At 39.8% G+C, this 19,280-nt stretch overlaps 1 long non-coding RNA gene across 5 annotated transcripts in view; it reads right to left on the bottom strand.

The window, feature by feature from the left end:
• The window catches only part of LOC105758985 (uncharacterized), a 42,605-nt gene that overhangs the window by 16,788 nt on the left and 6,537 nt on the right, over nucleotides 1-19,280 (bottom strand). For 4 of the 5 annotated variants that reach the window (XR_012054629.1, XR_012054630.1, XR_012054628.1 and 1 more), the window contains exons 3-5: nucleotides 17,098-17,197; nucleotides 5,948-6,023; nucleotides 4,480-4,904 (exon numbers count right to left, since the gene is read on the bottom strand). This is a non-coding gene — a long non-coding RNA (uncharacterized lncRNA). Of the gene's footprint in view, nucleotides 1-1,578; nucleotides 4,905-5,947; nucleotides 6,024-17,097; nucleotides 17,198-19,280 lie in introns of those variants that run through there. The other variant, XR_001122802.5, reaches the window with a different exon arrangement.

Genomic DNA, 19,280 nt, shown 5'->3' with positions numbered 1-19,280 from the left:
TCTGGGCGTCCTAGGCCACCACCAGATGTGGCTTTCAGGTGCTGGGGCTAAATGCTTGCTTCAGCAAGGTGTATTTTGTGTTCAGCCTTTCTTATCACCTTAACTTTCCTCTTATTGTTTAAATATTCTCCCCTTGCTCTTCCAGATTCCCATTTCTTTCCAGGATATTGTAATAACAATAATAATAATAATATAAAATAATTTTGATGCATACTACTGGCTTATTCAGTATATTTCCCATCAGCCCTGGGACTGTTTTTCCTGAGTTTCAATCCTCAGCTGGAGTACTTCTCCATGTCCCACAAGTTTGGGTTTCACTCTCTCCTCACAGCCCAAGCTCTATTTTCTGCTTTAATCTGCTTCAGGACAGAGCAGTGAAAGACATAATTTTGGTACAATTTTCCATCTGTGTTACCACAAAAAGTGGAAATTTAGCCTGTCTTTTCTTGGTTTCTTGCCAGTTGTGGCTGAAAGGCGCTGTCTCAGTCTTTTCTGTGGACCCACATTGCTGATAAGGAGCTTCCCTTTCTTATAGTGCAGTGCTGAGATCAAAGGGTGATTTGGATCATATTATGGGCTGGTTCCTGCAACACCCTCCACATTCCATGACCCCAGGACAATGCCTTTACACTGTGCTCCAACAAGAGCAGTGAAGCTGAGTGCTCTGAAATACCCTGTGCAAGCAGGGTTACAGGCAGGTTACTGCCTTCAGAGCAGTAGTGCAATGGTGCCTGGCCCCACAGGATGCCATTTCTCCTTCAGCCTAGTTTGCTATGTGGACTGTGAGCCGAATGGATGAGGTTTAACCTTTGTAGATGAGCAACCTCATCCTTGGGATAGACCCAAACCTCTGCCCTGTGGTGGTGTATGAAGTGAGATAAGCAATGGTGTGATGTGTCACTGGTTTCCTGTGTGTAAACTTTGTGCTTTGAGGCTTTTTGGCCTTCCTGGTTGCTGACAGGAACACTCTCTAAATCTTTTCCAGCTGAATGTGCTGGTATTTATTTACAGCTCTGCCTTGACTGAGTTTTCTATTATTCTTTCACAGGAAAACGCTTTGCTCACAAAAGCAAGGAACTAATAGCAGACTGGAGCTAAACCTAGTAAAAGCAGGTGTTATGCAATTTGTCACCACATGACTCTGCTAATGCATCTTTAGTCCAGGACTGCAGTACCCCTGCCATGTTTTAAAGTGCAGAAAGATAAGCGTACGCTGTACCCTGGAGTGCCTTAGTCTATAAATGTAATTCAGAAATATGAGAAACAGTGCTCTGAATCTGATGGCCTTTTTCAACACAATTACAGGAGCAGCGTGAGGTGTTGAACATTTGCAGCAAGGGTGCACACAGCAAACGGGAAGTTGGATGTGCAGGCTGTTAATTCAAGCCTAGATAAGCTTCTGACTAAGAGGGTTTTAATTTGTTTTTTACCCTAATATGATACTTGTATGGTAGCAGTTTTACTGAAAAGAACCTATTACAACCTATGCTCATCTGTAGAGCCACATTTAATGAGGAGGATACCTCACAGCTTTTAATGGGGCTCTACAGACTTCAAGGATATGAATCTAAAAAAGCCTTGAATATCAAAATGTTTTTATTTGGCTGCAGATGAAGACACTTTAATGTGGAAAAAAAAGTGTGCTCTTTGAAATGAAATGAAAAGGGCAACAGATGAAAAAGAGTATTTTCTCTCTAAATAGAGAGAGACGAGACAGACAAGGCATTTGATCCCTTAGAGCCTCGTTTGTGTCTGTCTTTGTGCTTTCAGGATCACTTTCACGGAATGCACCAGGAATATCACTCCAATGCTCAGTGTTCTCAAACTCCTGCTGAATGAATGGGGATGGAAGACTTTCAGTACCATAGAAGAGAAGTTTAATTCCAGGGGTCAGGTAGGAAAGCATATGCCTAGCCTGCAACCTCCAGAGGCACACCCTCAGTCTTAAATCACATTGGCAAAACAAACCAGGTAAGGTTGTGCTGGCCACTAGAAATTTTTCAAATGGCTGAACGGTGACAAATCATTCCTCTAGTTATCCATTAAGACCTCAATGTATAATCAGAACCTGCATTAAAGCATGGAAATCAATAATCCCTGGCTCATGAATAGTTAAGGACTAGACAGAGGAGGGGCAAAGCAAGCATCAGCAGATGCACTCTTACTGGGAAGGCAGTCTCCAACATTTCATGTGTATAGAATCAGAGGAAGATTTTTTCTGATTTCACCCAGCAACAGGTGGTTAGCTGGTGCATGTGACAAGCTGAGTTTCCTGGTGTAATTGGCTTTCTGTTTCTTAAAGGTATAGAAGCAGATTGTGTGAACAGGTAGATGGAGAATTCTGTTTTTCATACATGGTTCCCTTTGATCTTACCTGTTGGAAGTATATGATGTCTAAACAATTTCCTGGCAATGAGTTATGACACCGTTTTAGGAGAAGGTTTTGGGGTAGGCTAGAGTCCTTTGATGTATGTATGTGTGCAAATGAGTGTTCATACAGTTGGATGGCAGCTCTTTAAACTAGTATCATCAGAGAAACACAGTGATCTTGCTCATTGTTTATATATGAATGGTTATCTTAGTATTAATATTTTGAGAATTTTTGCTTCCCTCCCATTTTGTATTCAGCAGGGAGTGTGAGAAATAAGATATTTTCTTTGCATTCTGATGGGGAAAACTTCTTGGGACTGGTTACCTTTCAAGTAATTATCAGTAGTAGATGCTGGACCTGATGTTTTTTGGCTTTGCTGCCTTTTTCCCAATTGTACAGGTTGTGTATCTCCCAGCACTATGTATGCTTGACCAGGCACTTTTTTCTACAAAGAGAAGAGATTGTGTACCCTGGGGGAAATCTCATCATCAGCCCCAAGGACTGCAGTTTCCTCAGCTGTAAGGAATGTGGTCCATCCAGGCACTGCTAGCAAGCATGACAGGCTGTCTTCCTTTTTCTCTCATGCACTTGTGTTGCTGAACATCCATCAGGAACACTTATTCCTGCAGTCTCTTGCACAAAGTGGTAACAGCCATGCACTAAGGCAAGCAGAAACACCATGTAGTCCTCATCATGACCAAGCCCAAGGTCTAGCTCCTCTTCAGAAACACTGAACTCAAAAGGACTGTGTCTGTCTGGAATTTTGTTAATATTTTGGCCCAGGTTTGGATGATGCTTTAAAGGGATTTCTTCAAGAGAAGCTGAACCTGCCAAACTTTGCCCTTCCTCAGTCTTGTGGGACATTCTTCGGGGCCATGCAGACATAGGGGTTCACACAGTTATTAGTCCTGGCTGTGGCTCCTTCTACACAGCATAAGGCTTGAGCCTGTGCTGGTGGTACAGATGCAAAGGAGAAAGACATACCTGTTGCTGGAAAAGGGAGCTCCTGCCTCTGAGGATATCCTCTGTACATTTCTGCTTCAATCAATCCTTCAGATATTGCTCTAAAGATTACTCACCTTCTTTTGCTATGCCAGGTAATCCCAGTGTTTAACAATGAAGGATGCTGTTCCTGGCTGTTACTAATTAATATATTTTAACCTGTCAATAATTAATGTGGAAATTGGGAAGAATAATGCTGTGGAGGCTACAGCCTGAGATCTGCTGCCTGGCAACTGTGGATGTGCATATCCGTTATATCAGGAAATTAGAAACTGGAGCAAAAACTGATCTGTGTGACATTTTGTAAGATGATATAAATGGGCCTACTCAACAAACACTAGATTTATGTGAGGGTATGAGTGATATGTATCTGGGGAAAAGATATTATCTCTCTCATGAAGGTGCAGTTAATACCAGGCATCAATTAAATATAGTTCATTAAAGCCTCTGGGTAATCTTATTTTTGGATGAGATCAGAGGAGCAACTTACAAGGACTGACAGAGGGGTTATCTTGGTAATAATCTTCACTTTTGCATCTAGCTTCTCTCAAAGGATGAGCTAAGTGAAGTAGCATCTAGACTGTAACAACAATAACCTTTTCATATGGAGAGTGTGCAGTGAAATGTAATAGTGGCTTACAGTGTTTGAAGTAGTTGCATTAGATAGGTTTCTTGAGATATGCCAGTAGTGCTGACATGAAAATGGTTGGTTTATGCACTCCCTATCCTCAGAGGGAAGATTTGCATCTGCCATGTTCATGGGATGTGGCTTTGTCTAAAAGATTTCATTTGTACAGATGCAGCGAGTGGAGGCAGGCAAAATTATGGTACTGTTAAGAGTGTGATGTTTTATTGCTTCTTGCTATTCTGTTTAAAATATTCCTTTATATATTGAGTATTTTAATGGAATCAGTTTGAGTGTTGTTTTCTTCAACTGGACCCGTTTTCTCCTCATTTTGAATCCACATGTAATGCACTGGTTGCAGGAAATAAAGTAAGTGTTCAGTAAGTGCGGTGCCAATGGCAATTGAGATCCAATATCTTATTTCTAGTTATGATGCAGTTGTCAGGCAAAGAGACAGAAGAAACAAATTTCTTCAACACACCTGGAAGAAACAGGGTAAAGCTTGGCATGGAGCCTAAATTTGCAGCGTAACTTCTGAGAATGTCTCACTTTCCTAGGTTCTGCTGCCAAAACAGGCTTCACACTTCATTTTGACATAAAATTAACCACTTCTGGAACTGATTCCTCTTTTCTGTTTTTTGGTCTTTCTTGTGAAACCTTCTGTGGCTCCTTGTTTAATTTGTGTCACAGCTGCTCCTGAGGAATGAAGCATGCAGGCTGGCTGCAGCACAGGCTTGGGGCCGCAGGAGGCAGGGAGGAGACTGAGCACTACCGGAGACACAGGGGAAAAAAAAAGCCCCCAGGGTCTGATGGAGAGTGTCAGGACGGAGAGAGAAATGAAGATGGGCTGTATGCCCATGTCAGAGCTGGGCTCTGTGGGATCATCCTTTCACCAGGGAGAGACAGCTAAAAAGGAGAGAATAGAGAAACACTGCTCAGGAGACTGTTAAGATTTTAAGTCTCTAGATGGTAAGACAAACAGTGTGCTGCCTTTCAGAAAGCAGCTTGCTGAAACTACAGCTCTTTAAGTGGAATGATTTTTCATTGCCACTTTTTACATCTTTCTTTGAGACAAAAGCTTCACCAACACTTAGCATTACCAGCACTGGCACTTTAACTTGCAGATCCTATTTGCAGGGGAGTAAAACCATCTCCATGCTCCTCAGGTCCCCCATTCCCTCGAAGAGAGAGGTCATTGGAGGGATTCATACCAAAAGCTACCATCCACAAAGCCCCACAAACTCCTGCAGAGGACCAGCGCTGCCAGGCACTTCTTGTTAAATGCTGTGGCATTGCCATCCACCATCCACCATTGCCATCCTCCCGACTTCACCACCTCCTTCCTTTCCCCTTCTTCCTGCAGCATGGAGCTTGAGCCTTGCTTGCTCTGGGTATAATACATCTACAGCTTTCCAGAGCTCAACCTAAAGTAGGCTAGGTTTATGGCAGTGTATTTCAGCTAATCCTTGTTCATATCTGGGGTTTTCTGTTTCAGAGACAAGTCATATCAAATACCATATAATGAGAGAAAACTGGAAATGCTGACTTACTGAAAGGATTATTTGCCATGGGCTGTTCATACCATCATGCATAGTTTTGGAGTTCTCTGCTTCCCACAACTCTCCCCAAAGCTTTTGGGATCCTCAGAAATATTTTTCTAGTTATTATTCTGCTTTGTGGATTTGGGTCTTTTCCACTACCTGCGTTAATTGGGCAAACAATAATACACCAGAACAAGAGGAAAGAGATAATTTGTGGAATTTCTTAAACTTGAGTAGGATATTCAGAATAGCATAAAAGCAAATCTGATTATACAACATGAGGCAAAGCAGAGTCCTTTCCCAAAAAACCCAGCTTGAAACATCCCTATTAACAAAGTTCCTACACTCTCCTTAAAGTGCTGGCAGTAATAATGCTTGCTTCAAAAGCACTCCATTTTACTGTATTACCTGCCTTGCTGCACTATAACCAGCACAGTTCTTTGTTGGGCCATGCTGTGCCTCAGTCCATAGCAGCTGGCATCTCCTATGAAAGAGAAGAGAGAAACATATTTCATGGTGCCAGACTTTGGCCAATGCCCTGTTTGCCCTCATTTTCAGGGCAGCTCTTATGCAAATTTCTGCTGTGGGGCTTTGAAGCAGCAGTCCTGGAAAAAAAAAGGGTCTGTGGAACTGCTCCACCCTTTCAGAGCACAAGGATACTTGCAGCTTCCAGATATGGAAGGATTTTAATTAATTAATCTCTCCCCCCTAACTCAACACTCCCCCTCCCTGCTTTCCACCTGGCAGCTTTTCTGCTGTGCTGCTACCCGATGTTGTTTTTCAGGTTTATTTGCTCCTGTCTACATATGAGAACCTGATGTTTTCCTTGCCAAAGTGCTGTCCCTCACAGTAAAGCAGACTAAGCAGCTTTGCTGAGCCGGGTGAGGCAGAAGGACTCTGTATCTCTTCCTGACACCTCTACTTCAAGCTTAGCCTTGGCTGCTGCTGCTACTTGGCACCACCTGAGGTCCCACTGAAACCTGAGTTCTTCTACCCTGCAATGTACAATTAAATAAAGGCAGCGTTATTCCCCAGAGCATGCATGGTGCAGAAGGAGGAAAGACAGGAGATGCAGAAGACAGGAAAAGGGTAGATGGTGAGCTACTATCTATGCTCTTAATGAGATGAATTAAGAAAGGCACATTTAATAGCAAATCTCACTACAGCTTTCTGAAACATCTTTGCTGTGAGAGACTTCTAAGGTTGATGTTCTCATTAGACAGTGTGCTACTGAAGGGTAGCTAATTAGCAAAGCCACAGTATTATGCCTGTTATGGTAGGTTCAATCACATATTGCAAAAATATGGGAGATATGAGCGTCTCCCAGTCTGTTTTGAAAATGCTTCCTTTTCTTCAGGCTGGCTAAATACATAATTTCAGGGTTTATTCCAGTTCATATCAATATCTCGAATTCTCGCAAAAGATATATGAAATAATTCCAGCACAATTTCTGTAAACATTTAATCTCCCATGGCTTTTGTGTATATGTGTTGCCTTTTTTCCCACTGCTTGCATTCACTGGACATCTATTAATGCTCTGTAATCAAAGGAAAAAAATAATCATTTGAAGTCTTGGCACTGGAGGCAGAAGCTTAGAATGACGTAAAATTATCTTGGTGATTTGTTTTAATGATTAAATTTTTTCCAGATTAGTTTTTCAGTTTATGTGTTTGAACCAATATAAAAACCAAACAACAACAAATGAACCAAGCAAACACACATAATAAACAACCCCCCTCGAGCCCCCTGCATCTAAACTCCCATAAAATAGATGAGTATGAAAATATGGTACATTCATTAGAAGACCCACAGACCTTTATGCCTCTATCAAAACTTTGTGGTATGTTGAGCATGGTGAGTTCATCTCCTTACACTTCCTTTTCAGATTTCTTCTTAATATATAATGCTTTTTTCAACCACAGTTCACCAAGATTGTCTCCTCTGTAATATCAGAATCCAGATGATGACTTCCAGCACATGGTCTGCAAAACTCTTTACTGTTTTCTTATATTTTTCGTCTAGTCCCAGTGCATATCTTAGGGGTCTCAATGAGCCTTGGGATAAAAAGTGGGAGCATATGACAGCAAAAACCATTGCTATGGAAGGCATAAGCCAGAAAAGACTTCACAAGAAGTATCTGTATGCTTTTTACGGAGTGGGTAATTGAGATACAGCAAAATGCTTCAACGTTTGTCACTCAGAAGGAAAATAGCAGAGCCAGGATGAAGACCCATGTATTCTGAGCACTGATTTAACCTACATCCCACTGTACAACTCTGTCTTTGAGGCCCTGTCATCTAGACAATGCTGGTTTTTCTCTTAGTAAGCAGCAGACCCCTACAAAGATCTGGGAGAACAATCCTACTTGAAGGCAGTGAGGATGACTTAGGTCTTATTTTCTTCCCACAGCGGTAAAGACAGGAAAGAAGATGAATCCCCCCATTCAAAATAGAGTTAATAGGTGGAAGTGTAAAAAGATCCTGACTCATGCAAAGAGTAAAAGATACATGGGGCTGAGAGGGGACAATGAATTACATGTTGGTGTTAAGTAGTGCTTGAATTATATGTTGGTGTTAAGTATCTTGCTTGTAGTAGTATAATTTTGAGGACCAAGAAATTCCTGTCCTGGATAAGTATGCTGATTCACTGAGAAAATGTGCAGTGTTAAATCACTGTGTCATACTTCTTACCCACACTGGGGTTAGACCAGAGGTTACAAACGGGGTTGTCAAAACAGCACACATGGGATTTCACCACTGTGAAATCTAGCTTTTTTAAACACCCATTCAAAATCTGTCTTCACTTAAAGAAGCTAGAGGGTGGGAAGGTGTGCCAGGGGAAGGATCACCCTGCTGCCTGTGTGTTTTACAGCTCTATTTCCCCCATCATCTTCTTCTGTCAGCTGTCTGAAAGCGGGCTACCGATGAGGTGAATGTCTGGAGTGAACCTAAGGAGCCATCCATATTTTTTATGCAATATTTCAAGAACCCAAAGAAATAAGCAGTGAGCATCCACAGCACTAGAGCTTGTAAAAGTGACACTGTTGTGTTTAACTTATCCTCTACAGAATCCTTCAGCATTACTGTAAAAGTAATAGTGGATTTACCCACAATGTGCAGTTAATAATTTCCTTTGATACCTTTTGGGTTCGAGTGAAGGAGAGGGATTTTCACTACTATCAAAACCCACGCGGCTCTCGTGACTCTCAGTGGCATTTTGTTCTTAAGGAGAAATAGTATGATTGAAGAAAATGACACTGTTGTGATGTCTTCAACTTTTTCCTTTTTTTTTTTTTTTTAAGACTGCTTGGTATCAAAATGTAAATGAAAACTATTAGCAGAACATAGAGTTTGGAACTTGCCTGATGATTTGTTGAACTTGGACCTCAGATTTCAGTAGCTTTTTTGGTTTGTTTTTTTTTTTTTTTTTTTTCCCGCAGAAACATTACTATGAATTAGGTCACACATACATATTATATATTTAGATGCATTTTTTCTTGAGGGCTAACCTATATATAATGAGAAATGATTGAAGGCTACTTACTTATTTTGGAAGAATTGGGTTAAGTACAACTGATCTGATACAAGGCATTTGCCCTCCAACATATTAACTAGAATATTGGCAACCTGAGCAGAAATAGCCATTTAAAAAGCGCTGAAGGGTTTATCAATAATCTCACTGAATTTCTAAAATCTTAATTTTCCCAAAGTCAGCATTGAGAAAGATACTTCCACTCTTCTGTCTTACTGTTAATGTGAGCAAAGGTTTAAGGATTTGATAAGCACCAAGACTGTCCTCTCTCAAGTCAAGACTGGTGCATATTACTGAAATTATATGATATGGTTTGCAATGTCCTCTCTGCTTAAGCTTGGTTTGGCAACTTGCAGTGGTGCTGGGTTGCTGCAGAATATCAAGTAAAATGTGCTGTATATGACATTTCTGACCTCTTATTGTCTCTTTTGTAAATATTTCATGGAATTTTGTTACTAGTCATGCAGACTCAAGTAGTAGTTGTTTAGGTATTTAAAAAAACTATATTCCAATTTATTCTTCAGGTCTTGTTCCTCATTGCAGTCAAATGCATATTAATAGCAGGAATATTATCTGTTTGGCAGATTATATCACAGATGAAATCTTCACACGCAGTACAAAACAACTATTTGTGCTGAGATGGATGGATGATTATTACCTCTTTGTTTTCTTTTTCATTATCCTTTTGAATGAAAATCTCCTTGTAAAGCCATTATCCTTGCTTTAACAGCTCTCTATATGGAATATGCCTCTGCCTCTTCAACTCCTTTTTTTTCTTTGCTTCGATTGAGCTTTAATTTTCTGTGATTTCTGAACTCTAATATCCTTGTTTCATATTTTTACAATGTCCTGTTCAAAAATTCAGTATGCCCATACCCAATTTTGTTTATCAAATGCATGTAGGCCAAAAAGTAGCAGGAACCTTCTCTAAAAACTATATTTACAGCTCTAGTGGCAAGCACTCTCCTCCTACACTGGAAAGCTGTGAAAAACTGTCAAGATGTGAATGTGCATTACAATGCTCCTGATGACTAGAGCTGGTTTATTTTTTAACCATGGCTTCATTTTGTCAGTTACACCAAATAGAACAGGAAAGAAGCTCTTCCAATAAAACCCAGCAAAACAGACTACACAACTACTTAGAAATGCAGCATCTCACACTACTCCACCCTCTTCTGTAGTGCTGCATAGACTGAGCACAGGTACAACCACACCTAGAAAGACCAGTTATGACTAGGTCTAATTCCCTTTTCCCAGTTCCAAAGTAATCAATGTCTCCCTGAGTGTGACAGGACTTGGTGACTTCCAGAATTTTTCTACTACCCACAAGACTCACTTGAGGACAAGAGTAGAAGAGGATTTCAAAATTGCCACCTGCATGGGAAGGAAAGAATGACTGTGGTTGTCATTGGTGTCATAGCTCCCTCCAATGACATTAGGTGTGTTCCTTAAAAGAGGACAGTGTCTCATAATACAGAGGAAAGCAAATACCTCTCTACCCCCTGTTGGTCTCTTTCCAATGGGAACAGGAAAGGAATATCCCTTCCTGTCCTTAATTTAATGGTTGATTTCACCCTAATCATTTGATGCATAGGTTTCATCCTGTACATCAGCCTTTCACAATGTGAGGATAGAAATGGGGCTAACTTCCCATAACTCCCTCATTATGAGCTGAATTCTGACACTCCTCATGCTGGACACTGTTTTACCAAGGACTGATTTGAAATGTGAAGTCAATGCAACCCTTAGCTGCAATACAGCATATTTGTAGTCAGCTCTAATTGAATAGCCCGGTTCGAGTCAATGGGAGTTCTTGTTAAATGGTGTCATTAATGGGAGTAAAAATATTGCAATGTGGCTTTGTGTCATCAGGATGAATAACAAAATTATTTAAATTCTGTATATGTACCTGCAATGTAGCATTTTCTTTTTCTGCAATATTTTCTATACTCAGGGTATATAAAACTGTGTCCATGTTCTAAAGGGAAATACCAAGATACAAGAAATTACTGCTTTTTTCCTCAGTTTCTATCCAGTTGACTATCTGATGTAAATAAAAAAAAAATATAATAGTAGAGAGAAAAAAACATAAAGCCTTTGGCTACAGCCCTGGTTAGTTTTCTCCATTTCATGGTCTTAAACTACTGGTGGTATTAAGGCTGAATCCTCTCAAAACCCATCTGATCTCAAAAGTAGCTAGTATGAAATTGAGATAGGAATAGTCTATTACTGAGCTTCTGTCAAAAAGATGCAGGTGTGATGTCTGTTTCCTGCAGATTTCTGTGACAACTATTTCTCCCCTGTGACATGTTCTCTCCCAGACAGCTTTCAGGTGGATTATTATTATTTTTTTTTTAATCAATGAGGCTTAAGGTTTTTGGAGGTTTGGGGGTGTTTTAATGGCTGATTTGATTTTGCAAAGGTGTCCCTGTCTAAACCAAAGTTTCTTGCACTTATTAGATGAGATACCTTTCCATTGCTAAATGAGCTGCCAGGCTGGTTACCTGCTTGGTACTATTGGGAAGAAAACTGGCCTGACTTTTCAGCTGAGGTTTAAGCACTCTGAAGCCTATTATCTAGTTTGTGAAATATCTCCCTCATTGGTCTTTCAGTGACTGATTTCTTAGGTGCTTTGTGTGCACTTTGAAGACAGGCCTGCACTCAGCCTCTTCTCATGGGATGTTATCCACCATTCTTCTTGGGTTTCTCCAACTCTGGAACAGACAACAAAGTGGGTGTGCAGCATAGGAACTGGGAGAAAGGAAAAAATGTGAAAAATCTCCAACAAGGAAACACAGCATCAGGAAGTGGTAGCTACTACCTCTTTTGCTAGGCAGATGATGGATGGGAAAGAAGGCTCATGGATGGGTGAAGAAGTGTTAGATTCAGCTATTTGGAAATTTGGGAGAAGGAAAATAATGTCTGAACAATTGGGTGGGCAACAATCAGAGAGAGGTAGGGTAAGAAAGAGCAAGACCTGTAAGGGCTGAAAGAAATGAAGTAACATTGAGGGGAAAGGGACAGAAATTTAAAGTGAAGAGCAAAAGAGATAAATTGAAGGCAAAAGAGATAGGGATTATTCTGAGGCATATTTTCACTTTTTCTTATGCAGTGTAAGAGAGTACTGGCTCTGAGGAGGCTCCTATTGGAGGAAGGATAAGGCAAGGGAATGGAAGTAGGAGGAGGCAACAAGTTTTCCACTGTCAGCTTCCATAGGCCTGAAAAATAAAACACCTTTTGCTTATCTGAAGAGCACATACAGTTTATATAGGCAAGTGTCATTGTTTATTTTCAGCGTATAAATAAGTTGCTATGGAAGGTGGGCATAGCTGCTTGTAAGTCTGTTATGGGGACTTTACTCTTAAAGTAAAGTCCCCATATTACCCCTTATTACCCCTTATTACCCCTGTCCTTTATGTTGTGAGTGGGTTAGGTCTTCAGCAAGGGCATCTTCTTTTTCCAGACCTTAATTGAAAAACTTAGCAGAGTGTTTTAGAACTGACTTAGGAACTACAAATGAATGTCACACCAGACTGGTGTTTTTGAGTGTTGGCATGGCTCTCCAAGCACTTCTGCGTGGTCTGTTGTAGGATTTGTTGTGATGAGAAAAGATTCAGCTGTCAGAAAAAGAAAGCAGGGCACAGACAGGTGGGTACTGACCCATCAGATCCATGGTTTGGCAAGAAAGCACACAAAGATGCTTCTGAACTTTTCAGGCTATGGTCTCACTGAATCACTCAGAAAAAGGAAAATAATTTATCAGTAGCTTACATTTGCTATAGTTAGGCTATAGTGTCCTCTCAGGGTGCACAGAGACAGATGCCTATGTGAAAGGTACAAGAAATATTTTCACAGTCAAATAAGGATGAGATTCTCAGTAGAACTTTTCTTCTAAATTTCAGCAGCAGCTAGTTCATGTCCTGGGGCACGATCTCTTTGTGTAAACATTGCTTCACTTACATAGTGTAATAAGAGATGAATATCTTGGTGTCCCTTTAACTTGAAAAAGTCTGGATAAAGTTGCTTATTTCCTCCTATTTCTGGTCATTACTCTTTTAAATGTGTGACAGCCAGTCTTGCTTTGTGCACAGCAATCAGTAAGTGTGTGGCCCTGTTATTCATGTTCTGCTAGTCCACTAGTCCATTAATGGAGAACAGCACTGAACGTGGGATGCCTGTGTGATCAAAAAATTGCTCTGGCTAATCCTCCATGCACTGCTTTTTAACAACAAATATCAGTCAGTCAAGAAATGAGCAAGACAGCCACAGGAATTCTCTTTTTTCCCTAATTTTACAGATTTTAGGAAGTGAGGGGCGGGGGTTGTTCTTTATGCATACAAATTTCATTTTGCTGCACAGCTTGAAATGCTGATGTTTCAATATGGGTAATACTGACTCTTAAGCCAAAAATAGAATTTTCTGAAACTTGTCTTGGGGCATGGACATCACATCATCCATCAGGGAAATCAAGCTTAACTCAGTCCTCAAATCTGTCTTAGCTCAAAAATGAGAAAGATCAGTGGACCTAAGCAGACATTTATTTGGCTTATTGAATGGCTGAGCAGTTGATAGACCTGAGAAATTGGTATGCCACAGGGAGGAAAGGACCAATACAATTTCTGGTAGGAAGTTTTGTTGTAAGTACGGGCAAGTTTTATAAAATCTCATGCTTTTTAGAGTAATGTACACCCCTTACAGCAATGGTTTTATAAATGAAGGATGATGATAATAATTCTAAGGCCTTTCTATCTTGTTAGCAGAAATCAGCAGAATCTGGAGACTGAAAGGGCTTACTGGTGGGTCCTCTCTCCTTTATTTCCCAACATCTACAGTTACTCTAACTTCAGTGTTATTTTCCCAAGTATTAGCTAAGTGCCCTAGCTTCAACATGGAAATTTATTTTATTTGTGTCTGAAACTCATCTTACATAATAACTGTGTCACAACATTGATATACATTGAATTGACATGATATTCATTAATTTTTCAGCTCATTGCCCCTTGGTTATTAGCAGACAGAGAGAATTATGCAGTAGGTATGCTAAACATTTGAGCCTCTCCTGTTTGATACTAGATAAACTGGCTTAATGCTTGCTGATCTTGTGTGTGAAAATAAACATGTTTGGTGACGTCCAGCTAAGTAGAAGGTATCTTTTCCTACTGGACAATGACCTAATCACTCCTGCTTCTAACTTCCAGGTCAGACTGATTATTTTCTTCAGTGCTGAAAGGAACATTTCCCAAGTTTGCCAATGAGACTCTGACTGTCCCTTTGTGTTTTCCAGTTTACTTTTTTTTTTTTTTCTTTAAACAGGTGTGAACCAACTGGGAATTTGGTTTTAAGGGAAGGGAGGTGCTCAAGCAGAGCCGCACAGTGCTGACATAACGCAAAAAGAGGAGGTATCCAAACCAGCCTTGAAGAATAGTTTTGAAAAATCCTTTTAGGAGATATATGCTTTAGAAGAGCTGTGTATAAGACCACCAGGAGCTGCATGTTCCCAGACCATGCAATTCAAGATCATAGAGACTTCACTTTGTAAAGTCTCTCTTTGCCAGTCATTGCTGTGCAGCATACAGCTACATAAACACATTTGTTTGCAATCCTCACCACTTCACACTTGCTTGTTTAGTTTCTGATGGATTGGTAGCAGAACACTTCATGTCTGGGAAGTCATACTCAGTCACAAAAGAGTTGCGGTCTCTGCAGTACTTCTCAAAAAAACTTTGGAATGTATTTCTCACATGAAGATCACGGATGGGTTTTGCTTCTGAGATGGCTATAATAATCCCCTCTTTGGTCTGTCTTCAAGACATATCATGTAGTAAAGAGCTGAGCTAATGTTCTCCCCCCCTCAACTCCCTTTCTGAGTGCTTTACTCTCTGCTGGTGTTTCTACTGTTTTTCAGTTCCTAATGTGCCAAAAGAGAACAGCTCGTTTTTGACAGTGAAATCACATTTGCAGAAATTGACAAAAGAAAACATTTGTCTTTATCTTGTTCCTGAAGACACCTACTGCCCCAAAATATGCCATCCTCTGTATTAGTTTTCTCAGTTATCCTGTCTCATGTTGTGGATGGATTCTCTCTACACCTCCACACCCCTTTCCTCCTGTCCCTGGCATGGGACAGAGAGGAACAGTTCAGAAAGATATACCATTTGCACTGTTTATTTATAGCTGAGAGGAAAACAAATGGAGAGCTAAGCAAATCATGAAAGCAGATTTTCTGCCACACACAAATCAGACTGGAACTGTAACACAGCCAACATGCTTAAATCCAAAATACTGCATTTCCATGGAGTGGGATCAGATTAGGGAAGAAAAACATTCAGGTCTAAAGCTTAGCTAAAATGTCTGGTAGAAATGGGAGCTGACAAGGGCTCCTCCTCTGCAGAGAGCTACACCAGAAAAGAGAAAGCAGAGTGTGCTGCAAGCAAGTGATTCGGATGTCAGAAAAGGCACTGCTTCTTCTCCTGCACACAACTAAACCAGCACTAGTGCTACCTCGGTGGGGCAGACACCACGAGGGGATATTTAGACCTGGAAGTGAAACATAAGCTCCACTTGGAGATATTTATGCAGACTGGCCAAAACAGTGTTAAGATTGAACTGAAGCTAAGTTATTTTCTGAAATACTGCCTTCAGCTGTCTCAAAAATCTCAAGGCAGTGATAGAGATGAGCAAATTATTTTGCCCTCTTTCAAATAAAATCTTGCATTGCATTTTGGAAACTATATGGGAAAAGGAGCATGGGGCAGGATGAGAAAAAAGAATGCAAGAAAAGCAGCTGTGTAAAACTGGAGCAGATACTGGAGAGCATAAATGACGGCTTAACAGACTAGAAAGATAGTGAAGCACAAAGGAGATACCAAAGACAGATACATGCTATATATAAAAAGTTAAACCAGATTAGAAAATAAATTTTAAAACCAAACAGAAACTATTGGCATTGCCTAAATTCTTATCTCCATACTCTGTTTGGCCTGTGATTGTAATTTAAGTAACATTTGTATGTTGGGAAGGTAGCTACATACAAAATATTTTTGTGACTCGTGATGTTTCCTTTAGGGTGCATAGTCTTTCTTTTGTTCCCTCCTCCAAGTTCCTTCTTTCCTTTCTTGCTTGAAAGAACCTTTCTACATTATCTACTTTCTGAGCAGTGTCAGTGAGAGAAACATTGTTTATTTATCATGAGGAATTAGCAGAACAGCCAAGTACTGTTACAAGATCCCATTACTTAATACACAGCTACGCATATGCATAACCTATGTGCAGATTCCCAGTGCCTGGAGAAGGAATGTATGATCCATTGGTCCACACTGATCCTAGAATTGTCACTGAAATTAACTCCTTCTTGTAAAAGTTTATTATGTTTAAAGTAGAAATAGAGAGAAATTTCACCCAGTTTCCATGAAAATAAATTCTCCTAGCAAAATGAGAGGTATTTAAATGTGGATTTCTCTTAAGCAAACAAGTATTTGCAAACTTACTGCTGGATTTTTCACAGGGGAACAGTCCAGCATTTAGTCCCCCTGGGAAGCTTATCCTCACCCTCTGAAATATATGAATAAATCAATATCCTTTTGCAATCTTATGGGTGGCTAAGCTGAAGTAAAACCTTCACTCGTTGGGCAGCATAGATGTAGTCAGTGCTGTAGATATGGAGTCTTTGATCATGATAAAACACCTCTTTCAATCCTGAGGAAGGCCGGAGCATTTGTGGTGTAAATGCAGAAAAGCAATGCAAGAGAGCATGTACAGGGTGGTTCATCTTTCTTAGAGCTGATTAAAAATTAGACAAAGAATTTACTTTTTGGAGCATGAGTCATTTTGATTAAACATTAAACTGTAAAATCAATCTTCTGATTGTTTAGTCATTATTCCAGAGGAATGGAGATTTATTTACAGTCTCTTTCATTAAGTACCTTTACTGCCCCTTCCACAAGTTACAACATTTTTCAGGAGGTTACAGTAACTTTATGCATGAACCAGTATTTCTTACCAGACACATATAAAATATATTTACTTACATTATCTATGAACTGGACCATAAGACTGTGAATCAGGAGGTCCATGTGCAAATCATGTCAAAGATAGTTGTATCTCTCTGGTTTTTGTGAGAAGGTAGATCTGTGGAAGGGACAGGCTTTTGTTAGAGAAGGGTTGAAAAAATAAATTGGGCTTTTATTTACATAAGTGCTCATTATGCTGCTGAAGGGCTTATTATTTTATCCTAATAGCATGAACTTCAGGATTGTTGTGGAAATTCTTTAATCATTATGTGGCTACAATAATTGTGATACCCGTGATATTTTCTTTTTCTGAAAGGTTTAAAGAAAGTCATGTTTCAGGAAAGACTGTTCCTAAGCTGTGAAAAAGAGAACTCTAGTCCCTACTCATAATCAGGCTGTAGGAAGCACATTGCTCGTGTCCAAAATATTCTGTCAGGGTTCTTATCTCACGTTCAACTTGCAGTGAAAATCTAGACTGGGATATGTGCATCATATTTACTGAGCAAATCAAAATGGAGTTCTTTCTTCTGCCAAACTGGAGATCTTTGCTTCTGCAGCTCTTGTGAGAGAAATATGCATTAGCCTCTACAGGCACATTCATTGTCTGTTGGTTCGCACATGTGCAACTGACGGCAAAACGGAGATGCTAGTCCAGAAACAGAGAGCGCTTTTGTGGATAAGGTGGGAGACTGAGTGTTGACTGCCCACTCTGTTGATTGTACATATGCAAATCTGAGTTGGATAATAATGTTTGGTCTGGGGAATTTTGCTTGAATTTAACACCCAAATATGGAATCAGGGAAGCATACTGAGAGGAAATTTTTTATTAGACATATGTCGTGCGTGTGTGTTTGTGCATATGTATTCAATGGTGGTGTTATATATACTTTTTGTATATTAGCTAGATGTGGATGAAAAGAATGCTTTTTAAAAGGTTTAATTTCTGGGGTGTTGAGAGAGAAAGAATGAATCAATTTATAAAAAGAACATACAGTAACAGCAAATCAAACTGACAGTTAAAAACCCTATAAAATTTCTAGCACATTAGGAAAGCATTATGTATCTCATTACATTCAGGCTATAGGAACAGAGCAAAGAAAAGATGGCTAATTACACATGCTCAAACAGAGCACTTTGTGCAGATTGGATAGGATCATGAAATTAATCAAGTATACATGTTGAATTAGCCTTCAAAGGGCAGAGAAAAATAAGCAGGACATGTGTGAAACTTATCTTCCCCCAAAAGCAAGTACACTGTACAAATTAATGTCTGCATCAAGACACTTTGTCAGCAGTTGACAAGACTTTCACACGTGCTCCTGTCTCCCTAGGTGTATTAAATCTCCCTTTTTCTGAAAGAACTTATGAAGTAGGGAAAGAAGCATGTGATCCCTTACAAAGGACATTTGGAAGTCAACCAAAGAGACCTTGTTATGAGTCTTTTTTGATAAAATGTTCAATCCTCTCCCCCATGCCTTGCCTATTAAGAAAACGACATGATAGAGAACTTGGCAGAATATTGAATCTGAACGTGTGTGAGACTTCAACACCCCCAATGGCTAAACTAGCTCTGCTGCTGAGAAGCCAGAAAAAGTCTCTCCTCCATTTGTATCTCTGGGGAGCTTAAAAAAGTTTTTGGATTTATGTGCTTTATTGCTTTTGTCACTGACTCAGAAAGTATTTGCTGCTTTAATTTGATTACAAAGACAAAGGGAAGATTTTTTTAACTTCTCAAATTATATATCTTGCACATATAATTTTACATCTTTTCTCAAAAGATCCTCTGCTAATGCAAAAGACCTCTATTTTGTCACAAAGTGAGCTTTGCAAAAGTCAAGTTACTATAACAACCAAGTACATCTTTTCAATCAGAAAGCATGCTCTTATGCTGGTGCTCCTCTTTCTTTTAGAATCATAGAATCTTTTATGTTGGAAAGGACTTTTAAAGCCATTGAGTCAAATCATTATCCTAACATTGCAAAGTCCACTGTGTTTGTATAAATGCTACATCTACATGTCATTTAAATACTTCCACTCCACCTTTTCCCTGGGCAGCCTATTCCAAAAGGCTGGATAACATAGACAGATACCCTCACAGACGAGCACCAGGTTTACATACACTTAAAAAGTTTCACAGTTTGTATATGTATTTGAGAGACATGCAACATTATGCAGACATATTCCTTTCCTCATCTCTACAA

Source organism: Taeniopygia guttata, chromosome 2 (genome assembly GCF_048771995.1).
Source record: "Taeniopygia guttata chromosome 2, bTaeGut7.mat, whole genome shotgun sequence".
Classification (NCBI taxonomy): Eukaryota; Metazoa; Chordata; class Aves; order Passeriformes; family Estrildidae; genus Taeniopygia; species Taeniopygia guttata.
Note: the sequence above shows the minus strand (reverse complement) of the source record. Positions and strands in the feature narration are given on the sequence as shown.